Here is a 6,000-nt window from a genome sequence, read left to right on the forward strand (position 1 = left end):
GTGTAAAGCCCCTCCCCTTCTGCCTATACACCCCCCCGTGAGTCACGGGCTCCTCAGTTTTGGTGCAAAAGCAGGAAGGAGGAAACTTATAATTTGGTCTAAAGTAATTCAATCCGAAGGAAGTTCGGAAAACTGAAAACCATTCAACATGAACAACATGTGTACCCAAAGAACAACAGCCCGAAGGGAACAGGGGCGGGTGCTGGGTCTCCCAATTGGAGCTAGAAGAAAAGGAATTTACGGTAAGTAAACAAAATTCCCTTCTTTGTCGCTCCATTGGGAGACCCAGACAATTGGGACGTCCAAAAGCAGTCCCTGGGTGGGTAAAATAATACCTCGTAATAGAGCCGTAAAACGGCCCCTTCCTACAGGTGGGCAACCGCCGCCTGAAGGACTCGCCTACCTAGGCTGGCATCTGCCGAAGCATAGGTATGCACCTGATAGTGTTTCGTGAAATTGTGCAGGCTCGACCAGGTAGCCGCCTGACACACCTGCTGAGCCGTAGCCTGGTGCCGCAAAGCCCAGGACGCACCCACGGCTCTGGTAGAATGGGCCTTCAGCCCTGAGGGAACCGGAAGCCCAGAGGAACGGTAGGCTTCGAGAATTGGTTCCTTGATCCACCGAGCCAGGGTTGATTTGGAAGCCTGTGACCCTTTACGCTGGCCAGCGACAAGGACAAAGAGTGCATCCGAGCGGCGCAGGGGCGCCGTACGAGAAATATAGATTCTGAGTGCTCTCACCAGATCTAACAAGTGCAAATCCTTTTCACACTGGTGAACTGGATGTGGACAAAGAGAAGGTAAGGAGATATCCTGATTGATATGAAAGGGGGATACCACCTTAGGGAGAAATTCCGGAACCGGACGCAGAACCACCTTGTCCTGGTGAAACACCAGGAAAGGAGCCTTGCATGACAGCGCTGCTAGCTCAGACACTCTCCGAAGTGAAGTGACTGCTACTAGGAAGACCACTTTCTGCGAAAGGCGTGAAAGAGAAATATCCTTCATTGGCTCAAAAGGTGGTTTCTGAAGAACCATCAGCACCCTGTTCAGATCCCAGGGTTCTAACGGACGCTTGTAAGGAGGGACGATGTGACAAACCCCCTACAGGAACGTGCGTACCTTTGGAAGTCTGGCTAGGCGCTTCTGGAAAAACACAGAGCGCTGAGACTTGTCCCTTAAGAGAACCGAGCGACAAACCCTTTTCCAATCCGGATTGAAGGAAGGAAAGAAAAGTGGGCAAGGCAAATGGCCAGGGAGTAAAACCCTGATCAGCGCACCAGGATAAGAATATTCTCCACGTCCTGTGGTAGATCTTGGCGGACGTTGGTTTCCTGGCCTGTCTCATAGTGGCAATGACCTCTTGAGAAAACCCTGAAGATGCTAGGATCCAGGACTCAATGGCCACACAGTCAGGTTGAGGGCCGCAGAATTCAGATGGAAAAACGGCCCTTGAGACAGCAAGTCTGGTCGGTCTGGTAGTGCCCACGGTTGACCCACCGTGAGATGCCACAGATCCGGGTACCACGACCTCCTCGGCCAGTCTGGAGCGACGAGGATGGCGCGGCGGCAGTCTGACCTGATCTTGCGTAACACTCTGGGCAACAGTGCCAGAGGAGGAAACACATAAGGCAATCGAAACTGCGACCAATCCTGAACTAATGCGTCTGCCGCCAGAGCTCTGTGATCTTGAGACCGTGCCATGAATGTCGGGACCTTGTTGTTGTGCCGGGACGCCATTAGGTCGACGTCCGGCATCCCCCAGCGGCAACAGATCTCTTGAAATACGTCCGGGTGAAGGGACCATTCCCCTGCGTCCATGCCCTGGCGACTGAGAAAGTCTGCTTCCCAGTTTTTCTACGCCCGGGATGTGAACTGCGGATATGGCGGATGCTGTGGCTTCCGCCCACAGCAGAATCCGCCGGACTTCCTGGAAGGCTTGCCGACTGCGTGTGCCGCCTTGGTGGTTGATGTATGCCACCGCTGTGGAGTTGTCCGACTGAATTCGGATCTGTTTGCCTTCCAGCCACGGCTGGAACGCTTTTAGGGCAAGATACACTGCCCTTATCTCCAGAACATTGATCTGCAGGGAGGACTCTGGCTGAGTCCAGGTACCCTGGGCCCTGTGGTGGAGAAAGACCGCTCCCCACCCTGACAGGCTCGCGTCCGTCGTGACCACCGCCCAGGATGGTGGTAGGAAGGATTTCCCCTTTGACAATGAAGTGGGAAGAAGCCACCACCGAAGAGAGGCTTTGGCTGCCTGAGAAAGGGAGACGTTCCTGTCGAGGGACGTCGACTTCCTGTCCCACTTGCGGAGAATGTCCCATTGAAGTGGACGCAGATGAAACTGCGCAAAAGGAACTGCCTCCATTGCTGCCACCATCTTCCCTAGGAAGTGCATGAGGCGCCTCAAGGGGTGTGACTGGCCATGAAGGAGAGACTGCACCCCTGTCTGTAGTGAACGCTGTTTGTCCAGCGGAAGCTTCACTATCGCTGGAAGAGTATGAAACTCCATGCCAAGATATGTCAGAGATTGGGCCGGTGTCAGATTTGACTTTGTGAAATTGATGATCCACCCGAATCTCTGAAGAGTCTCCAGAGCAATGTCCAGGCTGTGTTGGCATGCCACTCGGGAGGGTGCCTTGACAAGCAGATCGTCTAAGTAAGGGATCACCGAGTGTCCCTGAGAGTGTAGGACTGCTACAACTGCTGCCATGACCTTGGTGAAGACCCGTGGTGCTGTCGCCAGGCCGAAAGGCAGTGCCACGAACTGAAGGTGTTCGTCCCCTATGGCGAAACGCAGGAAGCGCTGATGCTCTGGTGCAATCGGTACGTGGAGATAAGCATCTTTGATGTCGATTGATGCTAGGAAATCTCCTTGGGACATTGAGGCGATGACGGAGCGGAGCGATTCCATCCGGAACCGCCTGGTTTTCACGTGTTTGTTGAGCAGTTTTAGGTCCAGAACAGGACGGAAAGATCCGTCCTTTTTTGGCACCACAAACAAGTTGGAGTAAAAACCGTGACCCCATTGCTGAAGAGGAACAGGGATCACCACTCCTTCTGCCTTCAGAGTGCACACCGCCTGAAGAAGAGCATCGGCTCGCTCGGGGGGCGGAGATGTTCTGAAGAAACGAGTCGGAGGACGAGAGCTGAACTCTATCCTGTAACCGTGAGACAGAATGTCTCTCACCCAACGGTCTTGTGAACTTTTTGGAAGCAGAGTCTGCCTTTCATTCACGTAGCCACATGGCCCTGCGGACTGCCACCGAATTGGCGGATGCTACCGCCGTACGGCACGCAGAGTCCAGGACAGCATTAATGGCGTAGGACGCAAACGCCGACGCCTGAGAGGTTAATGACACCACCTGCGGAGCAGAGGCACGTGTGACTGCATTAATCTGCGAGTGACAAGCTGAGATAGCTTGGAGCGCCCATACGGCTGCGAATGCCGGAGCCAAGGACGCGCCGATAGCCTCATAGATGGATTTCAACCAGAGCTCCATCTGTCTGTCAGTGGCATCTTTGAGTGAAGCCCCATCTTCCACTGCAACTATGGATCTAGCTGCCAGTCTGGAGACTGGAGGATCCACCTTGGGACACTGAGCCCAACCCTTGACAACGTCAGGGGGGAAGGGATAACGTGTGTCCTTAAGGCGCTTAGAAAAGCGCTTATCTGGACAAGCTCTGTGTTTCTGGACTGCCTCTCTGAAATCGGAGTGATCCAGGAACATACTCAATGGACGCTTGGGAAACCTAAAACGGAATTTCTCCTGCTGAGAAGCTGACTCCTCAATTGGAGGAGCTGGGGGAGAAAGATCCAACACCTGATTGATGGACGCTATAAGGTCGTTCACTATGGCGTCCCCTTCTGGTGTATCTAGGTTGAGAGCGGCTTCAGGATCAGAATCCTGATCTGCCACCTCCGCTTCATCCTCTAGAGAGTCCTCCTGCTGAGACCCTGAGCAGTGTGATGAAGTCGAGGGAAGCTCCCAGCGAGCCCGCTTAGGCGGTCTGGGACTGTGGTCCGTGTCAGAGACCTCACCTTGAGACCTATGAGTCACCCCAGGAGCAATTTGCTGCTCCAACCGAGGGGGGCCTGGGGTCAATGATTCAACAGTGCCCGGGATCTGTGTTACAGGTCGGGACTGCAAAGCTTCTAGTATCTTAGCAGACCATTTATCCATAGTCTCAGAAAGTTTGTCAGCGAATACTGCAAACTCCGTCCCTGTCACCTGGACAGTGGCAGTCGGTGTTTCTACCTGGGCCGAGGGTCCCACTAGTGGCTGAGGCTCCGGCTGAGTAAGTACCATAGGTGCCGAGCATTGCACACAATGAGGGTAGGTGGAACCTGCAGGTAGCATAGCCGCACATGAGGTACAGGTTGCAAAGTAAGCCTGTGCTTTGGCACCCTTGCTATTTGCAGACGACATGCTGTTGTCTCCTCTGAGTACAATCTGGGAGGGTATATAGCCAAAAACCAGTGCGACCATACAGAGTAAATGTATAGCCTATAAACCTATATATATACACTTCGGCACCCAGGGGGGCCAGCACCTAGTAACAGGTGCGGCTTACCGACCGCCCAAAGCGGTTGTGTGACCACCAGATTCCCTGCCTGGATCTCCCAGAGCCGTTTGTCTCTCCTCTCTAGCTTCAGAAGTGCTGACAGGAATGGCTGCCAGCGTTCTGTGAGGAGGAGGGGGCCGTGGGCGTGCCCAAGAAAGTGCGGGAATCTGGTGTCCCACTGTGCTCAGTGAGGGGGGAGGAGGATACAAAGTATGCTCCAGCCCTCAGCGCTGACGTCCAGTGCAGCGTCCCTCCCTTCCCCTGAGTGACAGGCCCGGGGGCGGGAAGATGCGGTACTAGGCCGCAAAAGCCGGGGACTAAAGTTATAAGCGCGGCCGGCAAACAAGCGCGGACAGCGCGGTAGTCCCGGCGCACTAACACACCCAGCAGTGCTGCAGCGTGTATGACACAAGCGCTCCATGCGCTGTCCCCAAGGGGACACAGAGTACCTCACAGTAGCAGGGCCTTGTCCCTGACGATACCCAGCTCCTGTCCAGCAGATTCCCCAGGGGCTGCGGAGGGAGCACGGTCCCAGTGTCTGGAGACCGATTAGGATCCCACTTCACCCAGAGCCCCTAGGGGATGGGGAAGGAAAACAGCATGTTGGCTCCTGCCTATGTACCCGCAATGGGTACCTCAACCTTAACAGCACCGCCGACCAGAGTGGGGTGAGAAGGGAGCATGCCGGGGGCCCTATATGGGCCCACTTTTCTTCCATCCGAAATAGTCAGCAGCTGCTGCTGACTAAATTGTGGAGCTATGCGTGCATGTGTGCCTCCTTCGCACAAAGCATAAAAACTGAGGAGCCCGTGACTCACGGGGGGGTGTATAGGCAGAAGGGGAGGGGCTTTACACTTTTTAGTGTAATACTTTGTGTGGCCTCCGGAGGCAGAAGCTATACACCCCAATTGTCTGGGTCTCCCAATGGAGCGACAAAGAAATAAAATTTTAAGCAAAAAATGTGGTGATGACACACTGTTATGGGGCGAGGATCTGCTGCTGACACTGTTATGGGGGTAATGTCCCCAAATTCTCTACTAACCTACCCCATCCTGGTAATAATCCTCCTGCCTTGTGTATATATTTATGTCCCTCATCCTGGTATAGCCCCATCTTGCTATATACTGCCATCCTGGTATGTGCTCCCATCCTGCTATATGCCGTCATCCTGCTCATATACCCCCCCATCATCCTGCTCATATACCCCCCCCCCCCCATCATCCTGCTCATATACCCCCCCCCCCCATCATCCTGCTCATATACCCCCCCCCCCCATCATCCTGCTCATATACCCCCCCCCATCATCCTGCTCATATACCCCCCCATCATCCTGCTCATATACCCCCCCCCCCATCATCCTGCTCATATACCCCCCCCCCCATCATCCTGCTCATATACCCCCCCCATCATCCTGCTCATATACCCCCCCCAT

At 54.4% G+C, this 6,000-nt stretch overlaps 1 protein-coding gene across 1 annotated transcript in view; it reads right to left on the reverse strand.

Annotated features, from left to right (window-relative positions):
- Positions 1-6,000, reverse strand: part of E4F1 (E4F transcription factor 1) — an 88,852-nt gene that overhangs the window by 62,483 nt on the left and 20,369 nt on the right. The window lies entirely within an intron of this gene.

The sequence above is a fragment of the Anomaloglossus baeobatrachus genome, chromosome 7, assembly GCF_048569485.1.
Source record: "Anomaloglossus baeobatrachus isolate aAnoBae1 chromosome 7, aAnoBae1.hap1, whole genome shotgun sequence".
Lineage (NCBI taxonomy): Eukaryota > Metazoa > Chordata > Amphibia > Anura > Aromobatidae > Anomaloglossus > Anomaloglossus baeobatrachus.